The sequence below is a fragment of the Schistocerca piceifrons genome, chromosome 1 (assembly GCF_021461385.2).
Source record: "Schistocerca piceifrons isolate TAMUIC-IGC-003096 chromosome 1, iqSchPice1.1, whole genome shotgun sequence".
In the NCBI taxonomy this organism is placed as follows: domain Eukaryota; kingdom Metazoa; phylum Arthropoda; class Insecta; order Orthoptera; family Acrididae; genus Schistocerca; species Schistocerca piceifrons.
Genome location: NC_060138.1, coordinates 1,062,795,435 through 1,062,812,265, shown reverse-complemented (window position 1 = coordinate 1,062,812,265; position 16,831 = coordinate 1,062,795,435). Strand labels below are relative to the sequence as shown.

General features: G+C 42.9%; 1 protein-coding gene across 1 annotated transcript in view; it reads right to left on the bottom strand.

Moving 5' to 3' along the window:
* Positions 1–16,831, bottom strand: part of LOC124777598 (sodium-dependent dopamine transporter) — a 360,017-nt gene that overhangs the window by 162,252 nt on the left and 180,934 nt on the right. The gene's annotated exons all lie outside the window — the stretch shown is intronic.

The following is a 16,831-nucleotide window of genomic DNA, read 5'->3' as shown; positions in this document are numbered from 1 at the left end:
TAAAAATCATCAGCAACGCCAGCCGAAGGCTTCTGACTTAGGAAGTCACCCTTGTTCTCCCAACGGCCTTGCCAAATAGGGCGAAGGAGCGGATGGAGATTTTGGGGCACTCTCTTGCCCCTGGGATAGAAAACTGACCCTAAAATGAGGAAGAATGATCAACGTCAAGAGGATAGAGAGGGAAATGAAAATTACTACAATTAATGACACACAATATGTATCCACAGGACATGTAAACAGGAAAAGAGTTATGTTGGTCTCTCCATTGGCAAAAGTTTTTAGATTAGTCCCCCATTCGGATTTCAGGGAGGGAGACTGCCAAATGGGTCGTGACAATAAAGATGGTTGAATAACCAACGAAAGGATAACATTCTACGAGACGTATTGCGGAATGTCAGAAGTGATAGTATTGTAGGGAGGCTATAAATCCTGTAAAAGGAAATGCAAAGGCTCAGTACAGATGTAATGAGATTAGTGAAATTAAATGGAAAGAAGATAAGGATGTCTGGCCAGACGAATACATGGTAATATCAACAGCAGCAGAGAGTGCCTTAACGGGTGCAGACTTCTTCATGAATAGAAATGCAGGGCAGAGACTGAGTTACTATGAATAGTTGGGTGACAGAATTATTTTCATCAGAATCGACAACAGACCAACGTTAACAGCAATAGTGAAGAGATATATGCCTTTGTTACAAGCCGAAGACGAAGAGGTGGAAAAATACAGGGTGTCTGAAAAGCTACGAATACACTGCTGCTACAGTGTGTTATGGCACCCAAACTAATTAAGATACACACTATTTGGCCTATGTGACAGATAAACTCAAAATGTTTAATTTGTGTGAGCTCCAGGTTATCGTGAGTGAATACCAATGACAATCGTTCAAGAAAAGGCCCTATGTGTGTAATGACGGACACGCAGGTTCAAAGGAGTTTTCAAACACAGCATAGGAAGCAATCACCATCTTGGATGTCGATGCGCAGGTGGTACAGAGCGCTGATGTGAAGTATCGTACTGGACGACCTGAAACAAGTGAAGCAAACACAGAACGGATACAGTTGGCTTTGCAGTGCTCACCGCAGAAGTACCCGAGGGTGACTGTGCACCGGGGATTTTCAGATGTATCGATACCGATTGCAGCTGTTGCATACATGAAACCAGACGACAAGCCACAACGTATACAATTCGCTGTGTACTTTATTCACCGTTTAGAGAACGAGGGATATTTTCCGAACAACACAGCATTTTCTGACGAAGCAACTTTCTACGTTTGTGGTAAGGTAAACAAACACGATGTTCTCATCTCGAGCACAACCAATCGGCATACTGTGATGGAAGATGTACGGTGGCAGACCGAAAGTGAATTTGTGGTGTTGTTTGATGGTTGATCGCGTCGCAGGACCATTTTTTCTCAGGAAAAAAGAGTTAATTCTAACAACCGCCTTGATATACTGGAGCTGTTTCCGTTACCACAACCGGCTGAGCGCCAAAACACAGTCGCTTTCCAACATGATGATGGATCACCACGCTGGGCTCAGATTGTGGGAACTGTTCTAGACCAGGTGCGTCCAGATCGCTGGATTGGCAGGGGTGTTCCAATTCACGATATTACGCCGCTGGACTTCTTTCTGTGAGGGTATATCAACGATGTAGTCACATAAACGATTTAAAAAACCAAATCGTTGTTGCCACTGGCACTGTAGCAGCAGGTGTGTTGCGCCGAGTGTAGGCAGAGCCTGAATACAGACTGGATCTTGTGCATGCCGCCAAAGACGCACATTTTGAAACTGATTGAATGACATAAAAACTTTGTGAGATTATGTGTCACATAAGCAAAATATAAATAACCTGGAGTGAATGGAACTGAAAGAAAACGGAATGGGAAAGAGACAGGGAGGAAGTAAGGAATTTCAGCAACACAGGACATTGCGGCAATGCAACAGCAAGAGCTGGAAATTGGTGTAAGACCCGGACTCTAACCAGGATGCTCTGTTTCTCTACAACGGTTGCCTTAACCGCATCGGCCATCAGGACACTATTTCCGTCGGACCCAAATTTCGAACTTGCCGCTCGCTGCACCGCAACGAACCCCTCCCCCCTTCTATTAACTCCCTACTCAGAAATTGGTTGTGCCTCCGCACTGAAACTTTATTATGAAACAGCCGTCGCGCCCATAGAATTATAGATATGAGTGGTGTCTGTTCTGCCAGATATATCCGACAGAACAGACACCATTCATATCTACATCGATTAGTCAGAACATTATGACCACGACCTATAGAATTACAGGTATGAGTGGTGTCTGTTGTGTCAGATATATCCGACAGAAAAGACATCACTCATATCTACATTGATCAGTCAGAACACTAATGACCACCGACCCAATGTCGATGTAAACATGTCCAGGTGATAACAGCGTCACCTGGCGAAGAATGGCTGCTAGAAAAACTCACGCTCATACAGAGAGTGTCAGTGAGCGTGCTGTGCTGTCTGCGTATAGAATGGGGAAGGCACGCGATGTATCTGAGTTTGACCGAGGGCAGATTGTGATGGCCCGGGGGCTCAGCACGAGCATTTCGGAAACTGCACAACTTGTCGGGTGTTCGATGAGTGTCTTCAACATGTGGTGAAACAACGTCCAGACGTCGTGCGATAGGGCGGCCGGCCCTCATTACAAATGTCGGACGTCGTATGCTGGGCAGACTAGTCAAACAGGCTAACATCGGACTTTAATGCTGGGCAGAGTACGAGTGTGCCTGAACACACAGTGCACCGAACACTCCTAACGATGGGCCTCCGCAGCCAATAACCCATGCATACGTCAGTGCTAACACCACATCGGCAACTACGACTGAAATCTGCACGTGACAATCGGCGCTGGACGTTGGCGCATTGGCAGAGTGTTGCATGGTCTGATGAATCCCGATGCGTTCTTCATCGTGTCGGTGGGAGGACGTGATATCATCTTTTTGCAGGGGAACACCTCCTTGACACGGGTACTGCGGGACGGAGACAAGCTGGCAGCTGCTCCATTATGCTCTGTGGAACATTCACGTGGGCATCAATGGCTCCAGCGGAGCTCATGCAAAGCACCATGACGGCAGGGAGTATCCTACACTGGTGCAGACCACGTACACTCCATCGTGACGACCATGTTTCCCGATGCCAGTGACATTTTTCATCAAGACAATGCGCCATGTCGCAAGGCCTGGAGTGTGACTGAGTGGTTCCAAGGAAGACAGTGGAGAGTTCCAGTTGCTGTGCTAGTCCTCCAACTCCCCTGATCTGATGTGATTGAACATGGCATCAGAGTTCATCGCCCAGCTCCCCGGAAATTAGAGGAATTAGGTGAAGACTACTACAACAACACGTAGAATGTATGAGTCTGAAGGTGTATTATCAAACTTTCAAAAAAATATCATCCACACCATCCCGATGATAGCAAGCGCAGATAAGTGCGAGAACTATCGCACAGTCAGCTTAACAGCTCATGCATCTGAGTTACTGACAAGAATAATGTACGTAAGAATAGAAAAGAAAACTGGAGGTCTGTTAGATGACAATGAGCTTGGCCTTAGGAAAGGTAAAGGCACCAGAGATGCAGTTCTGACGTTGCGTCTGGTAATATAAGGAAGGTATAAGAAAAATCAAGACACGTTCATAGGATATGTCGACATAGAAAAAGCGCCCGATAGTGTGATATGGTGTAAGATGTCCGAAGTTCTGAGAAACTTTTGTGCAAGCTATAGGAAAAGAAAGGGAACACACAATAGTTGTGACAATCAAGATGGAACAATAGGAATGGAAGACCGAGAACAAAGTGCTCGCATGGTAAAGGCTGTAAGACAGGGCTGAAGTCTTTATCCTTTACTGTTCAGTCTCTACATTGAAGAAGCAATGGCGGAAATAGAATAAATGTAAAATTTCGAATCAAAACGTCTTCAGCCGTCTAAGTTTCCAGCACATTACGCCATCTTGAGCCCCCCTGACCGACATGTAGGACGAATTCCATCTGTGGTCCAGTCAAAACAGGGTCCAGCATCCAATGACTGGTATCCGTAGATTTCTTCTTAACACGGCGATCCCTTCAATCATCACTTGTCGACAAGAAAACTTTCAGGATTTGGATTAGAATTCAGGAGAAAAGGATATTACTGATGAAATTCGCTGTCAAAATTGCTATCCTCAGTCAAAGCGTGGAAGAATTACAGGCTGTACTGAAAAGAATGAACAGTCTAATGAGAACGGAATGTGGACAGGGAATAAACCGAAGGAAGACGTTGGTAATAAGTATCAGATAATGTGAGGTTAGTGGTAAAATTGATATCAGTCTTTGGACCGCGATGTAGACGAAGTGAAGGAATTCAACTACCTTGCAAGCAAAATAACATATGATGGACGAAGCATGGAGACATAAAAAGCAGACTAGCACAGCCAAAGAGGGAATTCCTGGCCAAAAGGACTGTTCTAGTATCAAACATTGGCCTTACTTTGTGGAAGAAATTTCTGAGAATATTTGTCTGCAGACAACATTGTATGGAAGTAAATCACAGGCTATGGAAAATCAAGAAAAGAAAAAAGTCGAAGCATTTGTGACGCGATGGTATAGAAGGTTGTTGAAAATTAGGTGCACTGACAAGACCAGAAATGAGAAGGCTGTCCACAGAATGGGGGAGGAGAAGCACATGTGGAAAACATTTACAAGAAGTGGGGCATGTACTAAGACTTCAGGGAATATGTTTCATGATATTAGAGGGCGCTGCATATAGTAAAAAGCGGTGGGGAAAATTGGAAATTTGTGGTAAGGTCTTATGGGACCAAACTGCTGAGGTCGTCGGTTCCTAAGCTTACACACTACTTAATCTAACTTAAACTAAGGGCGACAGACACACCCATGCCCGAGGGAAAACTCGAACCTCCAGCGGGGTCAGCCGCGCGGACCGTGACAAGACGCCTCAGGCCACGCGGCTACCCCGCGCGGCAAGCTGTGGGAAAAGACAGAATTGGAATGCATACAAGAGGTAATTATCGAGGACGTTAGGTTCAAGTGCGGATGAAGAAATTGGCAGAGGAGAGGAATCCGCGGCGAGCGGCATGAAACCAGACATTTCGTACGTGATGCTATATGTGCACTATTTTTAAAAGAAAATTCGTACTTCGAATATTTTTCTCTTTCGATATTGTTTAACACTAGTAATAAAAAATTAATTTGCTATATTACATGTAAATACTGACATGCCATGTAAAAGGGAGAGAAATCCAAGATTGTAAGTTCCAGGTTGGAAAAACTGCAGGGTCTGACAGTTTAATATTATATTATTACACTGAAGCGCCGTAGAAACTGGTATAGGCATGTGTATTCAAATACAGAGATATGTAAACAGGCAGAATACGGTGGTGCAGTCGGCAACGCCTATATAAGACAAGTGTCTGGCGCACGATGGCAGGTTATCAAGATTTAAGTGAGAGCGATGGGACACAGCATCTCCGAGGTAGCTATCAAGTGGGGATTTTGCCGTATGACCATTTACGAGTGTACCGTGAATATCAGGAATCCGCTAAAACATCAAATCTCAGACATCGCTGCAGCCGACAAAAGATCCTGCAGGAACGGGACCAACGAGAATCGTTCAATGTGACAGAAGCGCAACCCTTCCACAAATTGCTGCAGATTTCAGTGCTGGGCTATTAACAAGTGTCAGCGTGTGAAACATTCAACGAAACATCATCACTATGGGCTTTCGGAGCCGAAGGCCCATTCGTTCATCCTTGATAACTGCGCAACACAAAGCTTTACGCCTCGTCTGGGCCCGTCAACACCGACATTGGACTGTTGATGACTGGATACATATTGCCTGGTCGGACGAGTCTTGTTTCAAGCCGGCCGGTGTGGTCGAGCGGTTCTAGGCGCTACGGTCGCAGGTTCGAATCCTGCCTCGGGCATGGATGTGTGTGATGTCCTTAGGTTAGTTAGGTTTAAGTAGTTCTAAGTTCTAGGGGACTGATGACCTCACATTTTAAGTCCCATAGTGCTCAGAGCCATTTTGAGTCTTGTTTCAAATTGTATCGAGCAGATGGAGGTGTACGGGTATAGAGATAACCTCATGAGTCCATGGATCCTGCATGTCACCAGGGGACTATTCAAGCTGGTGGAGGCTCAGTAATGGTGTGGAGCGCGTGCCGTTGGAGTGATACGGGACCCCTGATACGTCTAGATACGACTCTGACAGGTATCACGTACGTAAGCATCCTGTCTGATCACCTGCATCCATTCATGTCCATTGTGTATTCCGAAAGACTTGGGCAATTCCAGCAGGACACTGCGACACTCCACACGTCCAGAATCGCTACAGAGTAGCTCCAAGAACACTCTTCTGAGTTTAAACACTACGGCTGGCCTCCAAACTCTCCAGACATGAACATTATTAAGCATATCTGTAATCCCTTGCGACGTGCTGTTCAGAAAAGATCTCCACCCCCTAATACTCTTACGGATTTATGGACAGCCCTGCAAGATTCATGGTATCAGTTCCCTCCAGCAGTACTTCAGACATTAGACGAGTCCCTGCTATGTCGTGTTGCGGCACTTCTGTGTGCTTACGGGGTCCATACACGATATTAGGCAGGTGCACCGTTTCTCTGGCTCTTCAGTGTATAGTATCATCCCATTTCAGTCGAACCGTTCATTGATTTAGCCTTCGCTGTTCCGAATATACAGGGCGAGACACTAACCATTGCCACCTAGAAAGTATGATAGTAGCTGAAAAGTTTGTGGAACAAATGTTGCATGGGACAACGGGAGCCGTAAAATTACGTTGGATTTTTGTTGCTACGTGGGGTCGCGACAGAGATATGAAGGTCCAATTGTTTTTGTAAATGGGATGCTATAGTTTGGTACTTACTTTCTGACAGAGGCTATCAAGACGAATCCAATGAGTGTAACAGTAAGGTCTTTGAAGGTCAACGAAGGTCACAAATGTGGCATGAACGTCCGTTTACAGAAGGTGTTAGAAGTGATGACCATTGGTATCAATGTAGTGCTGCAATCATCTTATCAAGGATTGAGTGGTATTCCTTTTCACTTCGGCGCTTATGGAAGCACATGCTCTGACAATTCTCTCTAGTATATCGTGCAAATAGTAAATATTCGCCGAATACGGCGTATCCATCTAACGTGCCATTGACATGCAGACAGCATTCGACCGCTTCGCAGTACAACACTGATAGGAACGGTAAGACTAGTATCGTCGAATCAAGCGAATGTGAATGATGTATTCCTTCGAAGAAGAAGTCGATATGCTTCTCATTTACAGAGAGTGCCAACGAAATTTAGTAAGAGCTGGAGACTTATACGCTGAAAGATATCCTCAGCATACTCACTCTACACGTCGTACATTTAAATATGTGTGTGATAAATTGAGGGCAACGGGATCTTTAACGCATCGGAAGCATATTCGGCAAAAGAAGGTTACTAACGAGGAAACGGAAATTGGTACCCTTGACACTGTAGTTTGAGATCGTTGTGTTAGTTCGCGTCAAGTCGCACATGAGTTGCATCCCAATGCAGATCCGTAACTCAACCTTCTGTGTGACTTGATAATTATTATGTATTATTTATATTTTAGATAACTAACCAGTAAATAACACAGAACATGTTCTAATGAAAGCATGAAAGCCTTCTGACGATGAATTGTACTTTTTGAATAAAGAAACTTAAAATAAATTTTTGGCTGGTTGCTGTCTCAACACCATCAACAATCACCTTCAAATGAAATGAAATGAAATGTCGTGTGACGAGGGCCTCCCGTCGGGTAGACCGCTCGCCTGGTGCAAGTCTTTCGATTTGACGCCCTTCGGCGACTTGCGCGTCGATGGGGATGAAATGATGATGACTAGGACAACACAACACAACACCCAGTCCCTGAGCGGAGAAAATGTCCGACCCAGCCGGGAATCGAACCCGGGCCCTTAGGATTGACAGTCTGTCGCGCTGACCACTCAGCTACCGGGGGCGGACACCTTCAAATAACAGCCACGGTCTCCATCCATGCCATCATATGACAAAATTGCAAAATCGCAAGGGAATCTGGCCTGAGCCAGAGCAATGTTGTTCGTCTTCTACATCGCCAAAAATATCATCCTTACCATATCAGTCTCCACCAAGAATTAACTGGCACGGATTCTATACGTCTCATTGAATTCTGTCGATGGGCTCAACTTCAGATTCACAGGGACGACACATTTATTAATTTGATTTTATTTACTGACGAGGCTACATTAACGAGCCATGGAAATGTTAATTTGCATAACATGCATTACTGGGCAACAGAAAATCCATGTTGGCTGCAGCAAGTTGCACACCAGAAACCATGGTGTGTGAATGTATAGTGTGGAATTCTGGAGGACAGAATTATAGGCCTCTATTTCATCGAAGGAAATCTCAATGGTAGGAAGTACACCTAACTCCTGCAAGAGACATTAGGTCTGTTATTGGAAGAAATATCCTTAGGAACAAGGAACAGAATATGGTATTAACACGATGAGTGTCTGGCATATTTTTCGCTGATGGCTAGAAATGAGTTGCAGAGGCAATTCCCAAATCGTTGGATTGGACGCGGAGGATATGTGTCGTGACCGGCTCGTTCGCCAGACTTTGCTCTTGAAACTTTTGGTTGTCCGTTTTCTTGTTTGGGGTAATTGCTTGCGGGAAAAACGAAAACCTACAAGTGTGCAACAAGTTATTCTGAATGCAGAACGTATCCTCTCATCCACAGGTTGTCGCGAGGCGGATGTGGGACGACACCTCACTTGTTGCATTCGCACCTGTTGCTGTTACGGTGTCTTAACCTCAGACTATGGCAACGAGAATCGTATTTATAGATTGTATCACCCTGTTCAGTATAAGTTAAATGGATTTTTTTTTTTACGGACACTGTGTCATAATTCCAGGTCGAAACAGTAACGGAGAGATATTGCGTCTCTTTTACCTCAGACGTAATTAAGACAAATTCATTGGAGAAAAATTTTAAATCCAAACAACTAAAAATGAATGTAGAATATCAGATCATGGAATACTCTCAGAGACAAAAATACTGTTATTTTAAGCCACACAGAAACTCTTTTGTAGCAAAACTTCTCTTTAGTAGCACGAAGAAGTCAGAAAAACGTTCTTAACAACATGTGGACAAACTGACGTTGTCATCGGATAGGATCAAACATGTTCATACAATTCTTTATACATCAGGCCGAGATTCAAGCTCGGAAAGTCCTTTCTCGCGGCTCCTGACATACTATCGCATCAGAATCCTGATTCCCTACACAGTTTAATTGTTAGAGATGTTTCAGCTAACGCTAGGTTGAAAGTTTCATTTTAGAAGGATAAGTAATGCCGCGAGACTTAAAAATTTCCTCTTTCATTCAGCATACTAGAAAAATTGTCAGAATAACGCAACAAAGCTGAAAACTAACGTAGTGATCAACACAAATTTTGGTCAGAAGATCACAATCTTTTCCCATGCATGTCCCTGCTAAAGGTCTCCGACTGTCTTATCAGTCAGTTACGGGCAAACAGTCTGCTTAACGAGGTATCCAAGTTCTGCTTTGAGGCTTGTCGCTATGCACTCCAGCAAAACAAGACAAGGGGTGAAGGTCATGCGTCACAAAAAAGCCACGGACCAATCGGCTCTGGAACCAAGTGGTCTCGTGATATGAGATGACACTAATGGAATCCGGCCACCAGCCAAGACAAGTTCGTAAGGAATAAACGTGTTGCAATTTTTTTTAGAACGGAGGAAAAGACGTCATATGATTAAATGGGGACAATACCACTGAAATCCCACATGGGCGACTTGTAATTTGGTTCACGTTTCCACTGTAAGAGACTGGTATCATGAAATCTGCGGAAATATATAGCTTTATACGTGAGTGAATCACATCATGAACATTGATGGTTTGGGTACGATGAAGATTATCAAAGAGTGAGATCTACGAACGATAACATAGGTATGCTGCGAAGCATTGCTTTGTGCAATTGGGTAAGACGTGAAACTCCGCGGCTGGGTCTCTTGTATCGCCATCACTTTTGTTGGGCCGGTGTAGTGTGGAAACGCCAACTGAGGAGTTGATGCGTGAGAAAACATCAGCTTAATGCGTCTTTTGATAGCTATAAGATGATATGAAAATCGTACGAAGGGACAGAAATTGAAACGTACACTACTTCACATTCCTTACTTTTATTTTGGCCTTCGAGCAGCCATTGGCAGCTGCAAACGATAGGTTCCCCAGTTTTTGCGTGTAATATAACCCCAGCACGTGTAAATCACCAACTGTAAAAGAACAAAGTAATTTAATATTGTATATGAACTTCTCGCGTACACCTGGAAATTTATTTGCGATCACAATTTTCCATTTTACTTTGCTTTTCATACCTTTAAAGAAAATATTAATAGCTACATCATATTCAGCATTACTTCGTTTGATTTGAAGTATAACTAATATAATAAATGTAAATAAAAAAGTCGCATAGGGGCTCGAACTCGCCACGCTCGGAATACAATTCCGAAAACTTTTCCTTATGCCAATTGCTGCCTAGAAACTAGTGCAATACAAAAGGCTCATGTCTGTCACTACTCGTGCCAAAAATGCTGTTATTTCCAAGCACTTGGCCATCTGGAACTCCCACTGACACTTTCATTTCTGGTCAAGCCCTGCATATACCATAAATCTGGACATCAAGGGCGATCGCATGGCACTTTGGATAATGTTTGCATGACTAAAGTGATCGTGTCTCAAGTTTTTCCAAAGCAATATCTGGCACTGTACAAAGGAGAGCGGCACACAAATGCAAGTTATCTTGTATAGATACCAGCCGTCTGGAGCGGCTGACAATGTTAGTCTTGAAATGAGCGTCACTGCTGCTGTCACAGTCCTGACGCCAACTGAACGTCAGATATTTGCGATTACGTCTTGCCACTGTACAAAGGAGAGCGGCACACAAATGCAAGTTATCTTGTATAGATACCAGCCGTCTGGAGCGGCTGACAATGTTAGCCTTGAAATGAGTGTCACTGCTGCTGTCACAGTCCTGACGCCAACTGAACGTCAGATATTTGCGATTACGTCTTGCCACTGTACAAAGGAGAGCGGCACACAAATGCAAGTTATCTTGTATAGATACCAGCCGTCTGGAGCGGCTGACAATGTTAGCCTTGAAATGAGCGTCACTGCTGCTGTCACAGTCCTGACGCCAACTGAACGTCAGATATTTGCGATTACGTCTTACCACTGTACAAAGGAGAGCGGCACACAAATGCAAGTTATCTTGTATAGATACCAGCCGTCTGGAGCGGCTGACAATGTTAGCCTTGAAATGAGCGTCACTGCTGCTGTCACAGTCCTGACGCCAACTGAACGTCAGATATTTGCGATTACGTCTTGCCACTGTACAAAGGAGAGCGGCACACAAATGCAAGTTATCTTGTATAGATACCAGCCGTCTGGAGCGGCTGACAATGTTAGCCTTGAAATGAGCGTCACTGCTGCTGTCACAGTCCTGACGCCACCTGAACGTCAGATATTTGCGATTATGTCTTGCCACTGTACAAAGGAGAGCGGCACACAAATGCAAGTTATCTTGTATAGATACCAGCCGTCTGGAGCGGCTGACAATGTTAGCCTTGAAATGAACGTCACTGCTGCTGTCACAGTCCTGACGCCAACTGAACGTCAGATATTTGCGATTACGTCTTGCCACTGTACAAAGGAGAGCGGCACACAAATGCAAGTTATCTTGTATAGATACCAGCCGTCTGGAGCGGCTGACAATGTTAGCCTTGAAATGAGTGTCACTGCTGCTGTCACAGTCCTGACGCCAACTGAACGTCAGATATTTGCGATTACGTCTTGCCACTGTACAAAGGAGAGCGGCACACAAATGCAAGTTATCTTGTATAGATACCAGCCGTCTGGAGCGGCTGACAATGTTAGCCTTGAAATGAGCGTCACTGCTGCTGTCACAGTCCTGACGCCAACTGAACGTCAGATATTTGCGATTACGTCTTGCCACTGATAACAAAAATTAGTCCTGTCGAGATGTCGAGACCTTTGGCCGTCATGTTGTGCGTTGATATTGGACGTCTCTGAGGAATGGTAACTTGTGACACAGCCTCTAGTGGTATTTCCAGACCAACATCTTTTACAGTACTAGCAACAGTTCTCTTACTGTGAGCAGAAGACTGAAATTTAGGTATGCTGTTATCAAGATTATGCTCGCCGTTTAACAACATGACCTTCAGGACAGAAACACGAACTTTGTCACGAAATTGTTAGACGATACCAATACCTACTGCTTTCATTTCTTTTCTGCATCCATATCCCAGTTTTCCTCATTCGGCTATACAGAATGAACACCCGCTCCACTGACAAAATTTCGTTTTTTTGCGGAATCTCTCTCCGGTTGGTTTTCCAGGCGGTGTTAGTTGTGCGTTAACAGTGATACAGGGATGTTTGTGTAGGTTTGCTGGTGAAGAGTTGAACTGAATGCAGTGGAAGAATGGCACGACGAAGCTATGCTGAGTTGCTCCCAGCAGTGCGTACATTTGCGTCTAAGCGTTGTTGCACTTCCCTGTATTTTACGTTGTAGGTTTTGGTAAATGCATATTACAGACACAGGGCATTTTGTAAAGGTATTTTCACTGAAATAAAGGTAAAAAGAGTAAATAACCGAATAAATTATTACATTATTACTCTATAAGGTGTCACCAGAGACCACAGGCCCCTTATCCTCCTCAGTCCAAAAAGTTTCCAGACTGGATTCATAAAAAATTGATGAAAGTTATAATAGGTTTAATGCTTCGTGTGTTCCAAATCGTCTACCCTTACTTGAATACAGAGCACAGAACGTTCATATTGCTATGTGAAACTTCAGAAAAGTCTCTGTTTGGGATGTCGTTCAACTCAAGCGTCATATTAACACCTTTGGCCTTGGCGAAAGATCAGAGACCCATTGTTCTGTACTTTGTCGTTTTGTGGTAAGTTCGCACTGATAAAAACAAGTATCGTCAACCGTGATGATGTTTCCCAGAAAATATTTGTCTGCGTTTTGCGTTTCAATCAATTTGCGGCAGGCGTCCATGCGTCCATGCGTCGTTGCTTTTATTCGGGAGTCAAGATGTGCAGGACGAACTTAGCAAACACTTTTTCTTTTCTCCATAATATCATTCAGAAGAATGTCTTGAACACTTGATTTTGAGATGTTTAGAACATTGCTCCATACGATTTGTGACACAATAACGTTGACACATTACGGTCGCAAGTCCACTACTTACAAGTGACTGGTGGAATGCACATCTGTTGCTTGCTGTTGTTAGTTGAAGCTGTCATGTTACTGCGCTGACGCCACTTATGCGGCAGGAATAAAATCAGTCTCGAAACTTTTTGAATTGACGGTGTAACTGCTGAATCCAAATTTTATTTTTTCCTAGCTCAGGGAATAAACAAAACACGGTGTTCTGACTCTAGCTGTACTTTACACTATGTGATTTTAGTGCATTACCTGTTTTGGTTTCTGCATATTCCGAGTAGGCGGCAGCATGTGCTTAAAAAAGCTGTTTATCGCAGTGTCGGCACGTATTCCAGAAATAAATATAATTTCTTTTTATCTTTAGTAATTTTGGACTAGAATGTGTTTAGAACAAGCAGTAATATTTAATAAACCCTACACTCGCGTCCCTCGACCTTTCTTTCCTTCGGTGGTCTCGCGGTTCTAGGCGCACAGTCCGGAACCGTGCGACTGCTACGGTCGCAGGTTCGAATCCTGCCTCGGGCATGGCTGTATGTGATGTCCTTAGGTTAGTTAGGTTTAAGTAGTTCTAAGTTCTAGGGGACTAATGACCACAGCAGTTGAGTCCCATAGTGCTCAGAGCCATTTGAACCATTTCTTTCCTTTGGGGCTCACCAACGTACGTTTCACACTTTCACGACACCCCTGCATGTGATTCTTTTCTAGATGCTAAAAACCACGCACATAAAGTACACGCAATACATTTATTGCTATTATGCGTGTAATCACGTATAATGACGGGCGATTTCTTGCAAACTGGGCTACTCCAAGAAACGATTTGGCGATAAAATTTTTTTGTTCTAGATATTTTATCTGCAAAAGGTTAGAGCACATTAAAATTCTCGCGACACACCAATGTGTTGAGACACGGCCGTGAGAAACAGTACCGTACATTATGGAATAAATGATTGTTTATTTCATCACAACATTACAGCGACATAGTTTTTTCGCTGAAATGGTGGGACTACACGACCCATACTTTCACAGTCCAGTGGCACTGTTTTCATATTTTTTTACTTAATGTTTTTTTCTGAGTACATGTAAATGTAGAGTTTCCCGGAGTGTGCTGGTAATGAAAAGCTCTCGTGTTTCCACTGGGATGGAGGTTTCCTGCATATTGCACTATTTCAGTTATTTTCTAACATAAAAAATGGTTCAAATGGCTCTGAGCACTATGGGACTTAACATCTGAGGTTATCAGACCTCTAGACTTACAGCCGGCTTTTCTAACAGAAATAGTATCCATTTAGAACACGTTCTAAAATTTTAGTGTATCACACCCATTTTATATTTAGTTATTTGAATCTCATTTTGACCCAGAGCAATGGACTTTTCAGTCATGAAATCTAACAAGAGAATGGTCCAGTCCAACATGTTGAAACCTGCCCCGAAATCTTTTGTAGGTAAGAATGCACCGAAAGGAAAACAATGTCAAAATTTTAGCTGCTAAGACATACAGCAAGTATATTTTCCAAAGAATTTTTTAAACTGCCAAATTCGTAGTTCGCTAAGCGAGAAATGTACATCCCTATAGTAGCTGTAGTATACAGTGCATGCGCAACACGGCAGGCACATATCCATGGTCGATGACACATCGGTATGCAAATAACACGGTACAACGGGATCTTAATTTGTAACGCGAATTTCACTTTACATTGACAGTTTCCCTGACACAATTGTTCAGAGTTACTATCAGCTCGAATGTGCAACTCATTTAAAATAACATAACAATTAACAGTGATTGCTAATAGCATGTGTCTTTGTGGAGTTCCAGAGTTTCACAAAAATGTAGAATCCAATTAATGTTTTTAACTTTGCAAAGATGAAATATGAAGAATGTGGTGTGCAGATGAAATCACCTACTTCTCCTGAAGACATACATATGTTATTTATTGGTTAATTTCTTGGACATTCATTCGAAGAATGTCGACATTTCGTTAGAAATTGTGGAAATTCGAGTTTTAGGGGAAAAGAAACAAGAAATAACTCAGGCGATTCCGTGAACTGCAATTCGTACAATGATTGTTGCGCTGATTAAAGTCCACAACGATAACAGACTACGTTCCAAGGCCAAAGAAAACATGTGATAAAGCAAACGCTGTACATCTTTTGGTTAGACGAAGTGGGAGAAAACGCTTAAACTTAGGTAGTGTGCAAAGTAGGTTTTCTTCGGTAAAATCTGGACATCAGTATATGAATGAAGAAAGACTTACACGAAGTACAAAATATGCGCCAAAATAAAACTCGAAAGTGTCTGAAAGAAACACTGTTCAATAGATTTACAACTACAGTGCACTGTTACCAAGGGAGATCTACGAGACTGGGCGCTCTGAACTATAATTGAAATGAGCGTAACTGATTACCAGGCTTCTTCGACATCGTTAGACAGATTCAGGAAATTATATGGAAAAGCAAGTCGCAAAATTACGCAGTTTACCTCAAGTAAACTTGCAGAGGAGATGTCATTAACAGATAACACTACAGAGAAATTCGTAGCTGACGTAAAGATGAAGCTTCTTGTTATCTCCTAAAATATGCATATAAAGCCAATCAGTCCAGTTTCGTGCACACCGCAGTTTATCATTTCGAGCGGAAAAAAAAAGAGAGTCGCTTGTGCAGTCGGTGAAAGCTATGACACATTCGAATACAGCACTTCCGGTGACAAGTAACAGTAGATTACTGCTTCCGCAACTTTGTCTTTGTCTTCAGGAACATTAAGGTAAATTAGGACTAAAAATTAAAAAAAGGACAGTTTACTAGCAAAAATCTTGTAATCAATGTAGCAAAATTTGGAAAAAATGTAAGAGAGTAATTTTCAGTGTTTCATTCGAGGAGAACGGCGCAAACACTGTTAATACAATTCGAATTCGACCCGGAACTAATAGCCTGATTCAGCCTCTCGGTAAAAAATGTTTTCAACAGTATAAAGCATTTTTCAGAAAATTGTCACACAATATAATTTCCAATATCTCTTTGTCATTTCAGGTTTATCAGATGAACAGTTTTGTTAAAATTCAGTCCTTTGTGCTTTGTCAGTTTGCATCACCACATTTAACGAATTTGATCAAATACACCTGGTACGCAGCACAATATGCAGAATGACAGCCACGACCATTTCTTACTCCATTCCAGTTCTGTATAAATAAGACTAGTAATTACTGTGAAGTGCCTGAGTGCATTAATATTTTGTCAGGTGTGCTTGGTGTAAGGAAAATATTTCTTTTCGTCCCCCAATACACACGTTGCAATTTTGTGATAATTATAGGGTACAAAAAAGGAACTGTTTCATTGTTGGCAAAACTTGCATTATTCAAAAATTGTCGTAAGAACACTGCTGCAGGAATCGTTATAAAATACTTAATGTCAACAAATTAAAGTCCCGATCGATGAAAGTCGTCTGTAATGTAACTGTCTTGATTTTCTTTCTTCTGCTTGTCACTTGTGAGACAATTACATCTGCAACAATTTAGCTGTCGATATGAACTGCAGTT